This window comes from Cygnus olor, chromosome 18, assembly GCF_009769625.2.
Source record: "Cygnus olor isolate bCygOlo1 chromosome 18, bCygOlo1.pri.v2, whole genome shotgun sequence".
Taxonomy (NCBI): domain Eukaryota; kingdom Metazoa; phylum Chordata; class Aves; order Anseriformes; family Anatidae; genus Cygnus; species Cygnus olor.
The window spans coordinates 7211613-7233715 of record NC_049186.1 but is presented as its reverse complement, the minus strand read 5'-3'; the positions used below and the strand labels follow the sequence as shown (position 1 = coordinate 7233715).

The following is a 22103-nucleotide window of genomic DNA, read 5'->3' as shown; positions in this document are numbered from 1 at the left end:
TCTTGTGTGAATAAATACTTCCATGGTTAACATTTTTCTCTGCAGAAAATGGCAAATATTTACTCCAACTTCTTTGCTTCTTTTTTTTTTTTTTGCCTAATAAACCAATTTGCTGTAACAGGCATGAAAAGCAAGGATTTCTGTTTCTGTAAATAAAGCCAATGAAATTTAATCTTTCCACTTTCCATACCAAAAATAAATAGGAAGGCACTATTAAGCAATAATCCTGAACCTACAGAGAATTTTGCTTATTTTTCAAAGTATATGTGGTGGTTTAGCTTCAGATGAAAATGTTACAGCAAGCTAGACATTGATTGCAAACCACTAAATTTCACATAGCTACCAATGAGCTAAGTGCAGTTAGCTAGCTACAACAGTAAACATCTCAAAGATGGTAATTTTTCAGAAATAGCTTAGTACTTCACTCTCTACCTTTATGATCGCTACTGCTTGACATATTCCAGCTAATTCCCCTCAAAGCGAAATTCAGCAAGGCACTTCAGAACTTCATTAACTATGTGCTTACCTCATTCATTCTTAATTCTCTACACATGATGCTTTATAGCAGAGAAGAACAGTCAAGGAGCATGCCTAGCACTTCACAGTAAGGAAAAAAAAAAAAGTGTTAAGCCTTATATCCCAACACCTATTCCAAGATGATGGGATCAAGAACTCAGAAATTCAATTCTAGTCAAATACATTGGTTATTTCACCACGCCACTAAATAAAATACAGAACTATTCTGATTAATATGATTTAACTTTGTCATAAAATTTCTATTCCAAAAGTAATCCATTTCAAAGTATCAAATCAATACAAAAAATTGGATATTTATCATAGAACCACAATTAAGAAGTCATCCAAAGAAATTCTTTGTGAATCTCAAAAAACATAAAAGTGAAAAATTCTAAAGGAATTATTTTACTTTATTCTGTTGAAAAAATCATCATGCTTTCTGATAACATTTCTATTTGATGAAATTACTATTTGTGATCAAAAACAGTTATGTTAAAATTTTCAGTCAGCTCCAACAAAGATGTTTTCAAATATGTTCTCTGCTATTAAGTTCATTACTTTGATTTTATAAGATGACAGACGGTAAAATTTAACACAATTATTTAAATTAGAAACCCTTTAAAACTTAAATTAACATGCCATCTTGGAGTCAGAAGAGTATTTTCAGCTTCTTTTGAATACCATCCACTTTGCTATTCAGTTTAATGTAACTACCAAGCAATTAACATACCACTCAGATTATTCTGAAATTTCCATTCATTCTACCAGATCTCTACTGAAATGTTCAGTTCATTTACTTTACATATTACTATTAAAAACCCATTAAAATTAACATAGAAATGACTGGTAGTGACCAAGTCTTACACTGAGAATTAGGTTCAACTAAAAACACTGGAAGTTCAACTAAATACTACTAAGTATTTTATATAACAGTAATTACTATTTGTAACCAATGTAAACAGCTTCATAAAGTTATTGAATTTTACTGTTTCAAGAGTAATCGCAATGCATCCATCAAAACGTGACATGCAGCCAGCATGTACAGCAAGTGTTACACTTGGGCACTATTAGAACTGCATATTTCAGCAACCTGAAGAAGGTCCAGGTGTGTGGTGTTGACGTTAAAGAAGTGAGTTAGAAGAATTTTAGTCTGCCTTAGGAAATGTAATAGTAAGTACCAAAAATAGAGAGTATGTATGACAAAACTCCGTGGACAAATGCTTAAGACATTTAGGACACAAGGCTTGTGAAGGAGCAATCCCACCTACCATGACTGTCGTCATCCTTTTTGCCACTCTAGAATAACACAGTCTTTGATAAATAATCATTAGTTGGTTCTTTCCATAGTCATTGGTAGAAATGCTGCAGAAAGCCCTTGTTTCCAGGCTGATGTACATATCACACAGTAACAGAGCAAACTGCAGAGACCCTCAAACTATCAGCACCTGCAAGCTTGGGCTGCAAGCCTGGGAGGAGATCGCTGGATGAGGGGCATCTATTTACACATCTTATTACATAGATACATACCGCTGCATGCCTTCTGCATGCATATAACAGCTTGCATCAGCACCAGGTCAGTCTCCAAATGCAACTCTACAGTATGACGTGAACGTAACTGGTTCTTCAGTGCTGCCACCCTTCCCTCCTACTGGTTCTCCCTTTCCACCCCCGTAAAACCTGCCAGCATCTGGTCCTTCCCCAACTCCATCTTCTGTCCTTAGCACAAGGTTCACTCTGTGCTGTGCTTCTGATCTTGAAATTGTCAGTTTGTAACACTTCAAGGAATAAAACCCCAGATAATCTCTTTTACTATCTCCTTAGACAACAAACATAAGTGATTTAAGTATGCGATTATTAGTTAATTTGTATTTGTACTTTGGACACATGCAGATTAGGAAAACCCAGTCAATAATAAAGACATTTTGAAAGAAGATAAGAAGCTGAAACATGGATGGGTCTTAGAGATAAGCCAAGAGATAGTCTGACACACACATTGATTTGGTCCTCTCACCTTTGCCTATTTAGAATGTGATCCAAACACAACCTTCTTTACCACAAAATGATAGCGTAGGAGAGGCAGTTTTGCCATCCAGCAAACTTCCTGACAAGGATACCTAGGGGAAATTTAAAAGGTAAGCAAAACTCAGAGGGTAAATGTTACTTTCCAAGAAATAAGCCCTTGTGAACATACCCGTTTCCATATGTCCAATGTGGGAATGTAACTGCGAACACATATCATAACCTCTGTAAAGGAAACATTCCCCACCATCCAAACTTTAGACGCTGAAATGAACAAAACTTCTTTTTATAGAAAACCACCACAGAACATCTGAATAGTCAAAGAAATAGTTCGGGTGCCTACATTTATGCTTACGAGATCTGGCAACACGCTTGAATTTTATTCTGTTCTCAAACAATTACTAGTAAGAGCAAGGAAAAGTACCTGTAAAAATAAAATAAGAACTACCCATTTCCCATTTCCTGCAGCTCTGCTCCATGAAGCACCTAAAGAGCTTTCTGACCATTATTAAAACACAATGGCAACCCATTTTTTACTGCTGCTCTATTAAAACAGAATAGAGCGAGACGAGTCCCCCTTAGGAATACTGGCTGGGAAATAAATAAATAAATAAATAAATAAATAAATAAATAAAGACACTCAAGATTTTAAAATCTTGAAGGAGGTGTTAATCAAAACTATGTTTTCAAAATCCTTTTCTTTTTTTTAACTTGCAAACTTCACAAAACCACAAGCATATTGTTATAACCACAGCTTATGGTGCAGCATGAGTTTACTTTTGAGACACAAATTGTCATTGCTCTAGGAAAAGAACAAAGGGTCTAATTTTCAGAAGAAGTGAACACACAGAATTCCTGCTGAAGTCAAGTATAGCTGTGGGCACTCTGGGTCTCTTGAAACAAAATATACCGTGCTCAGCCATTGTGCACAGTGCTTTGCTTATTTATGCATAAACAAAAAAGAAAAAGGGCTATTCCCAGAGGATGGACTAGTCTCCTTTTTAATATAGACTGAATGCTCAGGTTTTTAATTATGCTATGTGAAAAATAGGCAGCTTGCCAAATGCCAAAGAAAAAAGTCAAAATTCCCTCGAGTACAGTCACCTGAAACCAAAATGGAAAAAACAACCAACCAACCCCACCTTCATTCTCACTATTCAGTCAAAACTAGGGAACTGTAACCCTGCTCAAACCCCGTCTTCCCACGTGAAGCCTCTGCCCCCAGCACTGGCTAACAGCCAGCGGGCCTCAAAGGAAGGACTCGCTGGAGCCAATCCTCCATCCACGCTTGGCACGGGGCTATGCATGTTGGGACCCACACCCCAGCACCCGAGCTGAAACCCCAACCTTTGCAACTTGCACCTGCAACTCATCTTTCCTGGCAGTACTCATCCATCTGCGCTTTGCTGTTCACTGTCTTACCAGATCAGACAGCAAAGCATCATCACAATTAGTGCAATTTGAGTTCATTTTTTGAAGTGTAATTAAAGCCAGCATGCTCTTTGCCATGGCCCATGTATTCCCAGAAACAGGGTCTAAGCAGGGCACAAGATTTTTATCAAGCACTCTCACTGCACCGAGTGTTGTTTCAGGAATGACATTAGTAATTCCAGGTGTGTCACGTATTAATTGGAAGAGGAGTAATAAGGTAAAAAAGTACTACATTTTTATGTTTGCTGCTCTTTATCAAGTAGTGAATGTTACTGCAGGGTTGAGGGAAAAGATGTGGATTTCAGATAAAAGTAGCCAGTCAAAATCTCTAAATATATATACATATATATGCATACATATATATGTATATATTGAATTGGATGAGTGGCTGCTTCTTGAAAATTCACCCAACATAATGAAAAAAATTATCTGGCAGTTTAAAAAAATACAAACAATTGAAATACTTAATAAGGTGGTTTAAGATGAATTGGTAACCATGATCTGTACTCATGGCTCAGCTACTTTGAAGTAAGAAGAGCACACACCTTGTTTTTCTAGAGGAACATAACAATCTATCCGGGGCAAACATGAATACACACACTCTGCCCAGACCTAGCAGTAATACCTTACATAAATGTAAAGGCAGGAGCTGAGTAAGTGGCAGCTATGACCTGCAAGTACAAGTGGGAGAGTCGTCTCTGTGTTAGTGTTGTGGTTTAACCCGGCCGGCAGCTAAACACCACACAGCCGTTCACTCACCCTCCCTCTCTGGGATGGGGGAGAGAAACGGGAAAGTGAAGCCTGTGAGTTTAGATAAAGACAGTTTATTAAGACAGGGAAAAGAATAATAACAATAATAATGATAATAGTACTACTAATAATAATGCGTACGAAACAAGTGATGCACAATGCAATTGCTCACCACCCGCTGACCGATGCCCAGCCTATCCCCAAGCAGCCAGCCCCCCACCCCAGCTAGCCACCCCTATATATTGTTCAGCATGACATCAGATGGTATGGAATACCCCTTTAGCCAGTTTGGGTCAGCTGTCCTGGGTCTGTCCCCTCCCAGCTCCTGCTGCACCCCCAGCCTGCCCGCTGGCAGGGTAGAGTGAGAAGCTGAAAAGTCCTTGGCTTGGTGTAAGCACTGCTCTGCAACAATTAAAACATCAGCATGTTATCAGCGCTCTTCTCATCCTAATCCAAAACATAGCACCCTACCAGCTACTAGTAGGAAAATTAACTCTGTCCTAACTGAAACCAGGACAGATAGTAATTGGAGCCTGTTTCTCCAAGGCTCTGAGCAAGCCAAAAGCAAAAATTCTGTTCCAGGAGCTCTGAAAGCAAGCTGCTAACCAGTGAACTGCCTGTGAAATGAATAATGGAATGGAGTTTGCTTTGATAGTCTATGGGTTTGTGTGTCTTCTCTCTCATCAGCAGGTTAGCATACAAGGTTTGGGGTAGTCTTTAGTTTTTAAGGTACAAAGCTTTGAATTGCACAAGTGCTCTTTCTTCCCCTATTCTTCCAGCAAAAGCCCAAGTTATGGGCTCATGGGTACCTTCACTAGAATGATGAAAAATTGTCAGACTTCAGTAACAAAACCAGTCATCCTATTTATAGCATACACACAGTACGTTAAACATGATGAGAAAACAATAGTGAACATTTTCAATTGTCCCCAAACTCATTCAACCACACCCTCTTGTCTAAATGTTAATTAAGATAAGCAATTTGGGATGACATGCACAACTCTGCCCCCTCCCATTGACTATTTCTGCAACAAGGACTGTTCAGAGAAACATTTGGGTGGGACAAAAGAGGGCACCAAGAACTGAGCAAGATGCAGAGGGGGCCAGACTGGGCTACTCAGAGGAGCAAGAGGGGTTCCCCACCTGCCTTTCCTCTCCTTGCCCACCTTGCTGGCAAAGCAGTGTGCCTTCAATTTAATGCACAGTGGGATGTCAAGGCAATTCTTCAAATTGATTCTGGCATTGCTCCAGGTTGGCAACCAGGAACAATAGAGTCTTTTTAAAGATTTGTTTATTATTTGTTCAGTTGGCATAAAACGATGATATAAAGCTAAAAATAAATGTGCTCAGAGAGTTGAATATAAAGGCTGCAGGTAGTGTTCTTCTGCAAACTCCTGACTGGTGGAGGGTGCCTGGGGATCAGCGCTATTTCCTTCTCAGCACCAGGCTGCACAAGATTATTCACCATCAAAAGGAAATGGGGAGACAAGGAGTGAGAGCCTGTGTCCCTCACTACCATGCTGAGGAGACCACAGAGATTAGACAACACTGCTGTAAACTTTAGTGCCATTCTCTTGAAGTAACAGTTTATAAAATGCCATAAATAAAACGGCTTTTCAAAACTGTTGATAATATAATGTAATGACACTTTAATAGCTGGTTGTGGCTGGCATGTACTGTTGCGTATAAAATTCAAATGTAAGGTGGCTATCAAAATTGCAGTCGAAGAGACCTGGGTATGAAAGCATAGCTTTGAGTCTCCAGCTGCATTTTAAGTCCCTTATTAAATCATTATTAGTAGAGTCTCGGGAAAGGCTGCTGTTTCTTCTTCTTCTTCTTTCTTTGGACATGTCAAAATAGGAAAAGATAGACAAGACTTTCATATATACTGAATCCATCACATTGCAACAGATTTTTTGCTATTTGAAACCATCTACTTTGTTACAGTAAAAGCCTTACAGAAATAGGTGCCTTGCTTGTAGTGTGAATACTACATCATCAGTCCATTCATCATTGTCATAATCACAATTCGATGGCTTCTAGGACCTCAACATTTAAGGCCTCCAGAGGTATAAAAGAAAGGATGCACACAAAAAAAAAGACTTTGAAGAATACTGTTTCCATAAATACATATAGATTCCTGAAGAATAATCATCTCCAAAGTCTTCTAATGTTCCCAAAGCCACATTGTTCAAAAACAGGATTGCTAATGTTTTATTCTGATCAATGTTTTATTTCAACGTGTTTAATTTTCAGGAGCTTTTTCAAAGATTATATTATTTGATACCTCCAGACACCTACCAGTTCCCACTCTTAACAGGTCTGTTGCATTTTCACTCTGGATAAGCATCAGTTACGAAACCTAAGCGTGGAAATTTTTGATCACCTGTATCTGAACTGAGATTTAACATAACGAGCTATTCTCTTTAATTAGTGAAGAACAACCACCAAGCCAACAAAATCACTGCAAGCAGAAACTGTCTTTTTTATAACACATTTGTTAGATATTTTCTGAAGGATCTGGGTCAGTAAATACTAGCAATTAAGATGGAGGTGGGTGTGAAAGGCAACTGGGAAATCAAAATATTATGCAAACCAGAAAAGTGCAACTCAGTACTTGTTTTTGTTTCCTAGTTTTCTTGGTAGATTGCTGAAGTTCACTGTATTTTCACTTTCCACCTTTACACAATCAAAAGTTCGATAGTAAGTCAGTTCTACGTCTTTCTTCCTTTTTTTTTTCTTCTCAAGAATCCCAAAGTCTCGCTGATGGAAGCTTGTGGATTTTATTTTTTTTTAATATTGTCATTAGTGTGGGTGAGGACTTTCTGTCTACAGAACTGGAAGCGGTCGTCTTCTACTGATTGCTCAGCTTCCATAATCATTACAGTGTCACCCAGTAATCTTCCACATCACTATCGTGTGAAGGAGGATGCCACAGACGGAGATTAGGCTCCTTTGGAAGGAGTAAGGAAACTGAGCAAAAGTGGTATTTGTTCAGAAGCGCTCGTAAAGGAAACCCTTAATTTTATAGCTAGAAGTTAGTTCACATAACATGAAGTAATAGAAACTGTCACCTCAGTATATTTTCTCCCATTACTCCATTTGCTTTCATAATGGAAGACTTTTTTTTTTTTTTTTTTTTTTTTGCAATACCAGCATCAGGTATCTCTTCTCCAGGTTCCTCTCCCTGCAAGCTAATAAACTTGCTAAGTCAAGTCTAATAAATGAATTCACCCACAAACGTAAAAAAGTAACAAGAAAAATCAGCTCCTACTTAGGCATGTGTTTGAATAAGGCCAGAATATGCAATATATGCTGCCCGTACGGAGTCTGACAGGAGCTCGGCACATGCAGGCAGAGCACGAGCAGTGGGAATGGCCAGCTGCCTCCCGTGCCACCCCTGGAAATCCCATCCTTTCAGTCCAAGCCCCTCCAGTTACTTGCTCAAGCTATGGCTGTGTACAGATACCAATTTCAAGAGCAATTTACTGGAACTTTGAAAGCACAGACATCTGATAAATCTGATAAAGCGAGCTGTGCGTTCACTTTAACTCTTGCTTGGGGCATGTCTGATTTTCAGTGATTAATAACCATTGCAATGATTTCTAGTGTTCAGCATTTGCTAAGCGTGTAGGGAGCAAATGCTCCTCAGTGCACCCTGCACAAGGGAAGGGAGAGGAGTGCTGGGAGCTACAAGGCATTGCTTATGCCTCAAATTCTACCCTATTCAAAAGGCACAAATGCTTTCAGCAGTGGTGCAGATAGCAGCTAATGGAAAACATTAGTGAAGCCATAATTTTATCTTACCGTACTATATGAAGGCTTGCAGAACTTGATTTCTAAAGGGTCTAAGATGGAAACTTGCATTCATTTACGCTGCCCAGTTATGAACATTTCTGATGTGCCTTACTGAGATAGAGGATAATTCAGTGAACTCCAGATCACTGGCTCAGAAGTCTGTTATTTAGTACTAGTACTTAAAAATACATTTGTGTTCAACATTTCTGCTGGATCTGAAAAGTTTGAGAGTGTGGTCCTGCTGGCAAGGGCCTTGCAGGATTTAAATCGATTTTTCAGATATATGTGCCTTCTCAGCTAATTTATATTTTCTGCCTGGTTTGCTTAAGGGCTTTCATTCAGTTACTGTGCAGCGTGCTCCAGAAGTGTACTGTTTGAGGCTATACAACTGCATCATGTTGAGGAGATGATATTGTCTCCAGTTCTGCACTCTGCTGGGAGCTGTTTTACACTGTTTGTACCATGAGCTCTCTCTCCTTTGCTCATGGGCTGTTTAGTACATTAAGCCCACCTGCTAGGTATTGCAGAAGAGCCAAGGAGTCACAGGGATTAATTGGATAAGCCTTATGAAGTTAAAGCTTGCCTAGACAACTGCCAGCTCCTGCACTCCCCTCCTGTTTTCTCCCCTCCTGTCCCATTTTTCCCCGAAGTCCTAAGAATCCCGACTATAAATTGTGATCGTTACCACAGCTGTTTGCTCCTGGGGGAGGTTTGTTAACTCTGGCTTTCTAATCTAATTGAAAGAGCCAAGCTAATCTCCCCGGCTGGTGCAAGGCAATTCCCACACACAGAGCTCCCTCAGTTTTTGGAATTTCAGGTACTAGAAATTGGGTGGCATTTTCTTTTAAGTTCAACTTCTATTCCAGATATGTACCAACAGCCTAAAAAAAATAATTATATATATATAATGTATGTCTACCTGCTGACCTAAATGTTTGCCATTAAAATAAATGAGGTGACAGTTGTGTCACAAGTGCACAGGAGCTCCTGCAGGTAAATGCCAACATTTCTATTAGCAACCCAGAGAAGCTGGCATGTGAAATTAGCTGACTTCTGGTCATGGAGCCAGCTGGTATCCCTCATTCTCCAGCATCAGCAGTCTCAGCAGATGCACGTTGGACTCAATGGATTTAATGATTTACCTTCAAGCTCCCAGCCAGGAAACTGCTCCAAGCCTGGGCAGCTTGAAGGGAGGAGGCAGTGCCATGGTCTGTCCAGCCTGGTAGATGGCCTTCAGCATCCAGAAACAGCACGCTGAGCTGTTTGACAAGCCCTGACTTAGCGCTTCAGATATTATCAATATTTGGCAGCAAACTTCACCATTTAATTAACAATCTCTTACTTTAAAAGCAGATATATTCTTTTAATGAAACAACAGCCCTGCTGCTTTGAAGAATTCAGAGCAGGATGAGGCTGGCACCTAATGATAACGCTGAGAAGCCTCATTGCACCTTCTTGGAAAAGCTGTTCAAAAGCCCCGTTTCATTCCCCTCTCTGATCACTGCATCACGTGCTGCTTTCAAGCTATAATACATATTTTGCTTTTTGATGATGCAATGAAGATACTGATGTAAATAAGTAAATGGTGATGTCTTCAGAAACCATACTTTTAGAGAAAGGGAAACTCTAAGATCACTTTGTAGGATGCTGGGAAGTCTTTAAACCATCACGTAACTATCACGTCACACTTTCATAACAGAATTGAAGACAAGATGTCTGAGATTAAGCTTTCAAAGTTTTAAAACATTTTGCAATTAGATTTGTAAAAGTGTTAATGAGAGATTATGCAGCAATACCATGTTGTTTTTACACTCTCATTAAATGCATCATTAAGACATAACGTTCTTCCTTAGTCTATCCATCAGTGCCGTTACCTCCAGCATTGCAAGAGCCTTGCAAGAGATAACAAGATAGCGGGAAGTAGTGGAAATTCTAACAAAACAAAAACCAAAGCCAAATCAAACCACACACCAAAAACACAGCTCATAAAATACCAGTAAGCAGTGACGGGCTTTCTGCTCTTTACCATTGAGCTTTCAATAGGGATGAAAATTCAGTCTACTGAAACCAAATTATCACAGGTTTCTTTCAGAATTACCATAGAAGATGGCTTGGTTTTCCTAGGTAGATGACAGCATTAGAAACATTTAAGAGTCACATTAAGACACAAACCTCTACCCCTCCTTATTCTAAAATAAAGTTTGCATTTCCTTTATGAGATGCTACTAACTTCTTTGTGAAATTAAAGAAATGAATTATTAGCAACAGATCCCTAAAGAAAAATTACCCAAACTAATTGTAATTGTACTGTGACCCACATTAAAACATCTATCTGAGTATTGATTACTCTTAGGCTTCATGTACAGATTTTATTTAAAAAAAAATTAAAAAACAATTTTGCAGTGAATTGACACTATTGAAGTGGCTGAAATTCACATCATCTTCCACAACATTTTGCCCATGTCTTGAATGGTTAGAGTTATTAGAAAACAGTCAGAAGAGGTGTTTTATCACCCTCCCTTTAGAATAAATGAGTTGTAAATCAGGTTAAACCTTACTGGAAGGTTTCAGAATGCAGTTCTACCAGTCCACTTCCCAGCAAGTACAAACAATTAAGACTAATCAGGAACTGTGCTTCAGAGTTTAACAGATATTTGGTGCGTATAAAGCTGAATTTTTGAATTGCACTTTTTGAATTTGAATCCTAACGCCAGAAGAGAGGATACAGACCCAGCAACCTGGTTCAGAGTGGAAGATCCCCATTGACAAAAAGGCTCCATCAAGTCAGCTTCTGCAGCCACAGGCGGGCCAATAGCTGGGGCTGCCTCTCCTCTTCAGTCCCCCCATGGTGCAGTAATTCATAAAGCAATACACCCTCTGTTCAACAACGAGTTTGAAATAAACTAATTTTTACCTCCTCAGGTAAGAGATTCTCAGATACAATAATACAAGGATTTCTGTAGAAACAATTATATGAGAGAAGAGTTTAATTTTCAGCTTTTGCTAGAAAATCCATTAATTTGCCATAGTTTCTTCTCATGGGTATTTGCTTTATAGTTCAATAATGTCAGGGCACAGGTCAGTCACTAGTGCTCTGCAGAACATTTACCATGAGACTACTAATTAAATTAAACAATTTATGTAATCTCACTTTCCATTTCTCAACCTGAGCAAAAAGGCAAAGAGAAAGAAATTAACTTCAAAACAAATGCCTTATAATTAAAGTTTAATTTTCATAAACATGAAGGAAGTTAACAGCATTCACTACCCCAGATTAAGAAGCCAGCCTATTCCATTCATGCACACACACATCAGCCATTAAAGTTTAATGCTATTGCACTGCTAGCAGTTCTCATGTGCAAGGACTCTCTAATTCTCGCTCCAAGAATCATCTGCCACATGATCCCCTCTGCCACCGCTCCAACAGTGTGTATCCTTTACACTTGAGGAAAGCAGGGCAGCAAAGAAAATCTTCCAAGGTTCACTTAATTTCAGCAGAGATAAGGCACACTTATCGTCAAGCTCAACTCAAATTAAGAGTTAGTCTGCATCAAAACCACGGACTTGTATTTCTTGCTTTTTTGCAAACAGTTTTGTGAGCAGGAGAGATTAAGTTACTTATAGAAAAGCTACAGAATGTCAGAGACAGGGAAGCATCTCCCCAAACCACAAGACCATGATGTAAAATTCAGTAGGGTTGCCCAGACTCGGGCTGCGAGTCCAGCCTGTGCAAACTTGTGCTGCCAGAGCAGGATATGCCTGCAATCAAAACACAACCCTCAGAGGGCTGCACAGCTCCTTAGTACAGGTACAAGTCTGGAGCATCGCCTGCTTAATCAACCAGGTCATGATGGGATGAAACCAGAGTAAATCCTCCAACTGCATTTTTCTACTAATACACAGTTCTACTAATGTGCTCACCCACTGTAACTTCCTGAATCAATACAAGCAGCCAGACAAAGCTATTTGCTGCAGATAGAGACTTGCCTTGCTCAGAGCCACAAATGTGGCACAGAAGTGAAATACCAAACAGCAGAGACGTCGAGTTGTGCAGAAACATTTTTCTTGTTGAATACAGACGCGTTCCATAAAGTTCAACACAAGCAGACAAAACAGTCTGCCTGAATAAGAAAAGCCATATTCAATTAAGCTCCAGCTTTTCTTGCCTTCAGTTTCCAAATCTGTAAATGTGGACCGCTAACAGCACAGGCTGGCAGTGTAACGGGGGTTCTCCACAGCTCTGATACCTTCAGAGGCTTCCTATATCAATAGAAAAACAGGGCAATGAAATCTGAAGATGGTTTTAAAATATCAAGTCTTTCACTTGCTTTTTCTTTTGAATAGAGCAAGGAGACAAAATGAGAACTCCCTTATTTTTGCATGTGGTGTGAGCCTCAAAATTGTGGATCACTGCCTACAGCATGAACATCAGACTGCTAAGAGACAGCAAGGATCAGACCAAAATGAGAGCATTTTGAGAACTTGGTTATTTTGTCATAAAAGTATCAGGAGAATGTCCCCTCCACTAAAGGAAAAAAACATCAACCAAAACTTCCTAATGGAATTGTTATGGTAAGTTGAAGCTGGAAGTAGTTTGACCTTTGTTCCAAACAGTTTGAGGGTTTTATACAAGAACAATAAACCAAGTTAATTCCACAAAACCTGACATAAAATCTTATTCTAATGACTAAAAGCTTTGATTTTTCTTTCCAGTTCAATCCATTCACACCACTTGAGAAGGTAAAACGATGTTCCCCCCTTTGGGGATGCACAGTTATGGACTAGGAAATCACACCGTAATGGTCTCCACTGTACACTCCTGGTGCAGCAGTCAGCCCTCTTGCTGCACTTTATCTTTAGCATAACCACAGCCCCTGATAGAATTCGGCGTGAATCCCTGGTAAAAAATAGTGGTAATAATTTTTTCCCCCAAAACGCAGGTAGGAATTCAGAGTCAGCTGTTTTAAAATTTCTGAAAAGCAGCAGTAATTTAAGTGTGAGATGGGAGCAATTTTATTCCCATTTCAACTAATGCTAATGTTCAGATTTTAGTTATTAAAATTAATTTGCTTCAATTATATTAAAATCAGTGGAATTGTGTGCCACTGTGTTGATGGATAATAGCAATAAGCACTAAGTATGATGTTTGAAATCTGTACTCACTGTAAGCAGGAAGCATAAATGTAGCCACAAAGGCAAGAATACAAAAATGAAAAGAACACTCATCCCTTTTTTCGTAGAAGAAAATAGGAAGCTACACACAAGAAAAAAAGCAATCAAAAATGTAAACTTTTGTACACGTTTTAGGGGAATCGTGTCTTTTTGATACTGATCTCATATTCCAGACTTATTGGACCCTGGCCAGATCTTAAACTCTGTCTCCTATGAAGTTCTGTGGTGTTCACTGAAGACACAGAGCTCATCAAATTCTACTTGCCTTTCCTACTATACACATAAGGTAAAGCCCAAGTCTCCCCTCCCCTACCTCCTCCTCACCCCCACACCTTGGGCAGAAGTGCCCCCAGTCACTACAAGAAAGCAGAGATAACTTCCCAGCAATCCATACGAGTAGGGCTGCAGAGCAATGACTGGAAAAAAATGTCTTCATCACGTTGGTAATCTTTAAAGGAGCCCTGATTGATCTTAATTACAAAAAGCTCACGTGGATCTAGTTTTACTTTAGATTAGAAAGCATGTAACAGCCCATAAAGCTAATGGAGGTAAAATTCTTCAATACTGTGATCAATTACAAACTACCTTACATTTATCACAAGTGACTGTTTTTCTCTGAGCTGATTCTAAGCCCTTTATCTTCTAGATTTCCCTTCTTCCTTTCCATTTTAATACGTTTATTGAATAATTAGAAAGCCTTCAACAGAACACAGAAGAGAAACGAGCTGGAAAAGCACTTGTGCTTTCAGGCAAATCCAACTGAAAACCAACCACCTTCCTCGAGGATGCAAAGATCCTTTTCACAGAACTGGATATATCGGAAAGACCTGCCACAGACCTAACAGCCCTGAGAAGAAACTTGATTCAGCGAGAGCTATCCTCCAACATCAGGCATAGACTGTTTGAGGAGGAGGAGGATGCCAAGTAGTCATGTCACCTGTACTGTTCCCTTCTTTTCTTTTGAGCAGCCATGGGGTAGGAAGCAAGCCCCTGCACGTTTTGCTGTGAAAATGCTCACCAACCTAATACTTGCAATTCAGCTGCTGAACAGGTTTTAGATGACTTGGAAGCTCTCGGAATTACAGTATCAAGATGCAAAGCTAAAGGTATTGCTGTGGTTGCACGCATCCTCACAGTCCATCATCCCTCCAGACCGAGCAGCAATTTCTCAGCCCTCCAATGCTCCAAGTCACAGCAGTTCACTGAGCATTGTGCAGCACTTCAGCATTATGCAAAGTCAATGTGAAGAGGAAAACCGAGAATCTGGATTCAAAGGCAGGAATGCTTGCTATCTGCAGCTGAAGAGGCTCTCAAGTCGTAGAGGCACCAAATCGTGACAGTTCAGTTTGCCCAATTGCTTACATAGTCTTGAAAGTATACATGGTACTTGAAATACAAAGGGTATGACACTAGTCAGCAAGTTTTCATGGGTAGACAACAAAACAGGAATAAACTTACAGCTTATGTGAACGGTTGAGAACTTGCTCCTGTATGGTTTCATACCCTTGCAAGCCAAGACAGCCTTTAGACAAGATGTACTAGTCCACAAATGAGTTTCGGAGCTTGGTATTCATTAACTGAATTGCAGTATTTTAATTTAAACCAGTGTTTAAATATTCAGGTTGTTCCTAAGCAACATTAGTCCCTTAGCCCCTAAAGCTGAGAAAAGACCTGCTAGAACGTAAGTGTCTCCTTTGAAATGATCACTTCTTGCACAAGGGTTTTCAGGCGTGATAAATTATTCCAGTCCTTAAGTTCGCACGTACCTCTATTTTTCATTGCCCTTTACTTCATCACAGTAGCCTTAGAAGAGCTCTGTTTAAGACTCCAATATTATATTATAAGCTGATGTAGACCTTTGCTAGCATTTTCATTTACTTCCACTGTGAGTTATAGACCCCTTCAATGATATCGAATGGCCAAAGGAGATGGGGTCAAATAGAATTTGCCAAAAGCTAATGCGTATCATATGCTAGGCTGCGTATGAAACTTAAGAGCTATCATCCTTCCACCACGCTACTATTTCTTTTATCTTCTACCTTTGGAGAGGACAAGACAGTCAATAATACTGTTGGGGATTCATCACACAATAGGCAGGCCTTTTTCAAGCAAGGAATCTGCTAATGAAAGTATTGTAGAATGATCTGTACATCTTAATGGACCTTGAACAAAGGTTTGAGCTTTGCTTTTTTCTTTTAAAAAAACACCACATGAATTTTTATTAGTATATTACTCCAGACTTGTTTTGAATACTTGGGGGTCACCTTCTTTGTTGGAGCCCGCATAATGGCGGAGGGCAAAGTGGAGTGGCATGAATAAATAAGGAAACATTACATGGTACCTTTCAAGGACAGTTACCATAAATGAAGGCTTTTTGTTTGGTTGTTTCCCCACACACACACACACTTTTTTTTTTTTTTTTTTATCTCCCCCCAAGTTCTATGGTTTGTTTTGTTTGTTTTAAAACTTGTCAACACCTCATGCACTATTCACGCATGGAAAACATCTTTCATTTCTTGGGACTGGTGTTTCATTTTTATTTTAGTTTTTTATATAGGATTATAGGTTCTTTTTGTCAACTATATGCAGTCTTGGTAATTCAAGCTTTAAATTAAGTTTGCTTCAGGGTACCAAATACGAGCTAATGACAACTTAATTACAGATATCATTAAACATTTAACCTTATCACATAAGTAAGGCTCATCCCAAATTCTCCAGCTCAGCCAGCAGCACTCAGCCAGTAGAAGCCCTGCTCCCTGCGCACAAAAACCTAATACTCCCCAGGGGAATCAGGGTCTGGGCCATGGGGGCACGTCAAGCTCTACCACTGATACAGTCTACAAGCAAGTGCATAACCCTGCCTCCCGCACCGGGAAGATGCACATAGGAACACGAGGGCATCAAAACTGACAAAGCACTCCACACTCGTGGCTACTGCTCATATGCATGGACTGATGTCCACAGCATCCTCCAGCACGAAACCTAAGGGCACAAGCAGGTAAGGCTCAGAGCTGAAGGGTGATGTGTACCCTTACTCAATATTTCTTCCTGCCAAAGGAATTTTTTTAAAAGGCAAATCACTTTCAAGAGCACATTCCACTTGCAGAGCCTGATGGATCTCAGGATCAAGGAAGAGGGAAGAAGCAGCACACAAGGAAGTGGTTTTTAAATAATAAAACAGATGGCTAACATCCTGGCTATCTCCATGACAACTGAGCTGGATTGCTTCTGAATGTGATGGTGGATTGCCAGTTTTTAACCCTCATGAATAAAAGGACATTGGAGAAACCCACTCAAGTGGTTTCCAATCTGGTTTTCACTGAGAAAGTGATTAAATGTCCATGTACTTTTACAAAACAATATAAAAATAAATGCAGAAGAGGTACTCCAAAAAAGCTGAAATAAAGCCTTTTTCTTCTGTGAAACAACAAGCATGAGAATGAAAATCCCAGACTATATATGTGTGCGCGTTGTGTGTATATATTTTTTTTAAATAAAAGTCTACTGACTCAATCTCCAGGACCTTTTCTCAAGTCAACATACATTTATACATTAAATGTATAAATTTTATTTTAGTGTTTCAATTATTTCTAAACACCAGTTATTTTTGTCCTATATCACTTTTATTCCAGCAGAGCTCAAATGAGTTCAACAGTTTTATTGCTAATTTACATTGGTACAAATTGAAGGATAATCAGGCCTGGAAGACTGATATGAAAAATTTGATGTGCAGCTGTGGTTTTTAAGATAATGTTTTCTGAATTACAACAGACATTACAACAGTATAGGGTAAATGCCTTCCCTCGCTCTGGGTATGTTAATATGTTCCCTTGATTGTACTGTATGTATCAGAATGTAGACTACCATCAGAAAACATTAAAATGCAGCCATGAAAACAGACAGTAAACAGGATAAGTGTACTTTTAAGAGACATATTTCTTGCAGGGAGGTTAAATCAGAGACTTATCACTAATTTAAAGCTACAAACGATAAAGCCATGAAAAAAAGGCTAAAAAAATCATACTCACATAACAAAAAACTCCCAGACTATAATAATGTAAAATCTTGAAGTCAAAGAGCACATTTTACTCTTTTGTTGTTGTTTGTTTTTAACATGTTTTCACAGATTTTAATACAGGTCAAATGCTGAAAGTTTCTGAGCACGTTCAATGACACGTTACTTAGGTATTGGCACACCTGGCTGAAGAGGGTTGTAGATTCTCTGTGAGGAAGACTTTAAAAAAGATCAGAGTTAGATATGGCAGAGTTCCTGCATGAGGGATCCCTCACCTAAAACAAGATCTACCAAATTTACCATCAAGTTTGCTTCTGCAGTCTACTTCAGAGGCTGATCTAGTATGTTTCTAAGTATCTGGTGGCAAGAAAAGTGAGATAACTGGAAAAATAATTTCTGTGGCAAGTACAGGTCAGGCACGCGTAGCAGAACGCAGCTGCAAGTCAGAGCAAGTGCATCAGCAATGTTGGACCTTACTTTGCTCTGGACATGCTCTAGCTATTGGAAACCTGCTTTGCACTTGAACATTTTCTCCTGTAAGAGAGAAAGGTTGTCCAGATTTATCACTTTAACTGTCAGAAAGAACTAGGATCGAGTTTCTGGTCTGCCAGATTTTCATTTTAGCAATTCATTGAGCATCTCACTGCCTTAGTTTCATGGAAATAGAGTTGGGATTTTTCTGACCCATGAACACAGTTAAGATTTGGAGATACCCACTTTACCTTGGTCTTGACATTGATGGGAATTGCCCCCATTTCACTCCACTGCTGTCAACACTTCTGCAGCCATTTGAACTCGGGTAGGGATCTGTCCTCAGGTGTAGCAACAGATTCCTGGAATACCTCAGCAGTGTAAAAGGGACTCAGGTAAGAGTCTGTTATTTCACATCATAACACGTGAGCTCATCAACATAAATGGCCATTATCAGAAAACCTAAAGAATGTGACATGGGCTATGGTACATGTCAGTGTGGTGGTTATTCTGTCATGATTATTTTATTAAATGCCTATTAGCATCAGCCAACTTTGCCTTGCAGTCAAGCAACCAGGGCAAAAGGGGAGCATAAAGCAAAAATGACAACATACGATAAGCATCTTTCTTGTCAGCCCTAACAAACTGTGATTAGCAAAACTGCCTTTTCTAACTCCAGAAGTGTCGGAACTTATGCTCTAGCTAGACATGCTTTTAAAACACTGCCATCACCACATGGCAGCCTCTTATTTCATACCACTTATAAGCAAAATGTCCTTTGGCCTATGCTGAGGGATGCGAGGCTGTAAGGGTCTGTACTCCTCCTGCATCTCTTTGCAACTTCACAGAGAATCTACCTCTATTAAAAGAGTTTTTAAATCAAGCCCATTTTATTTTCTCAGCTGAATTAGCCTGAAAAAAAATCCTCTATTAAATATAATCGAAGATGCCACATAGAATTATTTAAGACTTGATTTCTCTTCCAATTACAGTTTGATAGATTCGCTTTACATGACATCTGTGGACAACACTAAAAACCATCGTTTTCATCAAGTGCCACCTTAATGTAGATGGAGCCTAATTGAACTCCATGGTGTCACAAATGACACAGCACTTACCCCTGGAGTAGAAAATTACCCTAAATCTACAACAGAGCTGTCCGACAGAACTGCTAGAGAAGCTCACGTTTCTTTTCGGCTGGAACCACACAGTCAGCTCACACCGCTTATAGATTCATCTGTCATTTTTCTGGCAGCTTTGCATGTTAATTTATGGTATTGATTGTGCAGAGCGCTGGGGTGTGGAAGGGCTAGCTTTGAAAATGAAATCTATTCAAAATATTTTGGCAATACCTGCCACTTTTTAAGCTTACATTGTACTGTCCAAAGTTTTTGCTTATCGTATTGATTATTCTGCTAGCTTCTGCTGAGACTTATTCTTACAGGTGTCTCAGAGCCATAAAATAGTACATTTCATCCACATCCTAAATAGCTGCTTCCAAAAGTCTGCCTTCTAATTCTGCTCAGGTAACTCCTCCTGGAAAATGTCATCCCCAATTCTTTATTTGTTTTCAAGTGTGTTTTAATTAAACATTGAGGTGTGAAAAATGTCAAAGCCACCTCTTCATAGAACCCTGAACATAGCTGTGACTAAAATGGCAACTATTTATTTATTTAAAATTTAATCAACAGTATAAACTCCTGAGAGTTGAAGCAGGCAGCGATGTTCAAGGCACACCCTGATCACAGATCCATCTTTCCGGGCTTCCCAAGAAAGCTGCTGCCAGGCCCTTCTGCTGTCCAGAAAGAAACAGACCAAGCAGTAAGAGAACCAGAAGTCAGCAGCTGAAATGGTTAGTAGTTGCTGGTAGCTTGTTCTCCAAAAACTAATTTTTAATATAAATTTCATGGAGTATCTAGCATCTGCATATGCTTGTCAAGCAGCATATAACCTGTTTATTAGTTAAGTCTGTCAGAAGCCTGAAACAACTGAGACATAAATTCACCCACCCATCATAAAGATATATTAATTTTAAAGCTGAAGAGACGATGCAAATTTAAAGAGCAGCAGTATTTGATTACCAACAAAGAAAAGAATGAATATCAAAACAGGACACTTCTTTGCTGTTACAGGTGGGAGGTGCGTGGCAGTATTCATCCAACCCTCAGAGCTAAATCAGCACAGAGATAATGAGCAGCTGGGGGTGAAGGTGACACAGGAGCCAGCAGAGCTTCAGGATCAAACACGCATCCTTCGCGAGTACGCACACAGGATGGTGCTGCACGCTGTTCTGTCCAGCCATTGAGCAGCTCTCATTTGCAGTCTCAAACCACAATATTGCATTAATTCAGGCAGTTCTTCAGATAACTCTCCCTTTTGCATTCCACTCATTATGCTACAAAGAACATTAAAGCAAAAGTGCGATCAACTCAGTCGCTTATGTTTCCTGTACCCAGAACATGGTAGCGTACAGTGATACAGACATGCTGAAGTCTAGTCCTGTAGCACTGAGCTTTTATTCTGCATTCAGTTCTAAATTAATATGAAATTCCTGACAACAAGCTGCATTCCAAACACATCAATTAATGCTACCTGTATGAATGGCAGTGGTATTAACAGTGATTAACTGCTGATTGTTCTGCCTATCATGTTCATTTTGTTAACATGCAAAAACAACCGGCCTTATTAAAACATGTTTTCGAGTCTCTAATTTCAGTCAGTAAATCAATATATTGTAATATCCCCGGATCAAAGAGTCTGTGAAGAGTATCATAAGATTCTTGTGCAAGCAAACTAAGTGTATACAAGTTTCTAAAACAGACTATCAATTAAAGATATAAGAAAGTCCCTTTTTAGCCCCAGTTTTAATATTATTCACTTGGCTGGAATTGTAACGAGGCAGAGGATCAGCAACTCAATTTAACTAATCCAAATACCATCCTTTTCCTGTTATGCTCCCCCACAAATAAACCAAATATACTTGTAGGTCGATCAAAGGAAATGGTGTTCAAAAACACAACTTTGATAATCAGAAATGAATTAATGTTTGCACAGTGCTTTAGAAAGCATCCCACAAATACTCTCAAAAAAGAAATTGAGTTGAGCTCTGTTCATATGCAATAAACAGAGCACTTCACATTTAAAATCACCACCACCCATTCCAACAGGAACAACTGTAATTAAAAAGATGTTAAGAACAATCATGATCTGGTTCTAAATTAAGTCCATCTTCATACCACGGTTAAGGATTGTAAATTAAATGCAAGACTTCCCACCTGTAGGATTTGTAGCACTCATGTCTTGATTCATTTAAGCCAAGGACCTCATTTAGTGCAAGTTGATTAGAAATACCCTGGAATCCCCCTCACCTGATACTTCCTGTAGCTGAGACATTGCTGCGTTAGAAAGAGAGATGCCAGCGTATCCCAGAGGTACACACAGCCTTCCAGAGCATTCTAACCTATACCAAAATAGTCCAATACCTTACATACAATACCAGTTAAAGAGGTTAATAGCTATCCTACAGCTGATGCAAAGGACAAAAAAGAACTGCCATTTTTACTAGGAAAATAAGCTGAGGTCCACATAAACATGAATCACTCAGCAGGAAGTCAGACTAACCAGCCTGAAGGGTCCTTCTTGGCCTTAGGAGCTATAAATTTTCTCATGCTTGGATTCAGTTTCCTCTGGCCTATATTCAAGTTTGCTTTGTAAGTGGTTTTTCATTGTGTCAATGATCACACTGATAAATGGATACTGTGCACAGAATAAGGTCTGAAGCACCTTTATCTGTAAGAGTCAACAAAATTCGAGCTTATTTTGAGGCCAGAACTGATCCAAGATGCTTAATTCTCAACTCACTTTCTTCTTTTCTTCAAGCAAACACCAAGATACTGCCGGAGATCCATAGGGCATGCTCTCCTCCTACAGT

At 39.3% G+C, this 22103-nt stretch overlaps 1 long non-coding RNA gene across 8 annotated transcripts in view; it reads right to left on the bottom strand.

Annotated features, from left to right (window-relative positions):
* Window positions 1-22103, bottom strand: part of LOC121056815 — a 77964-nt gene that overhangs the window by 34284 nt on the left and 21577 nt on the right. For 7 of the 8 annotated variants that reach the window (XR_005813512.1, XR_005813509.1, XR_005813513.1 and 4 more), the window contains exon 2: window positions 2528-2630. This is a non-coding gene — a long non-coding RNA (uncharacterized LOC121056815). Of the gene's footprint in view, window positions 1-526; window positions 598-2527; window positions 2631-22103 lie in introns of all 8 variants that reach the window. The other variant, XR_005813516.1, reaches the window with a different exon arrangement.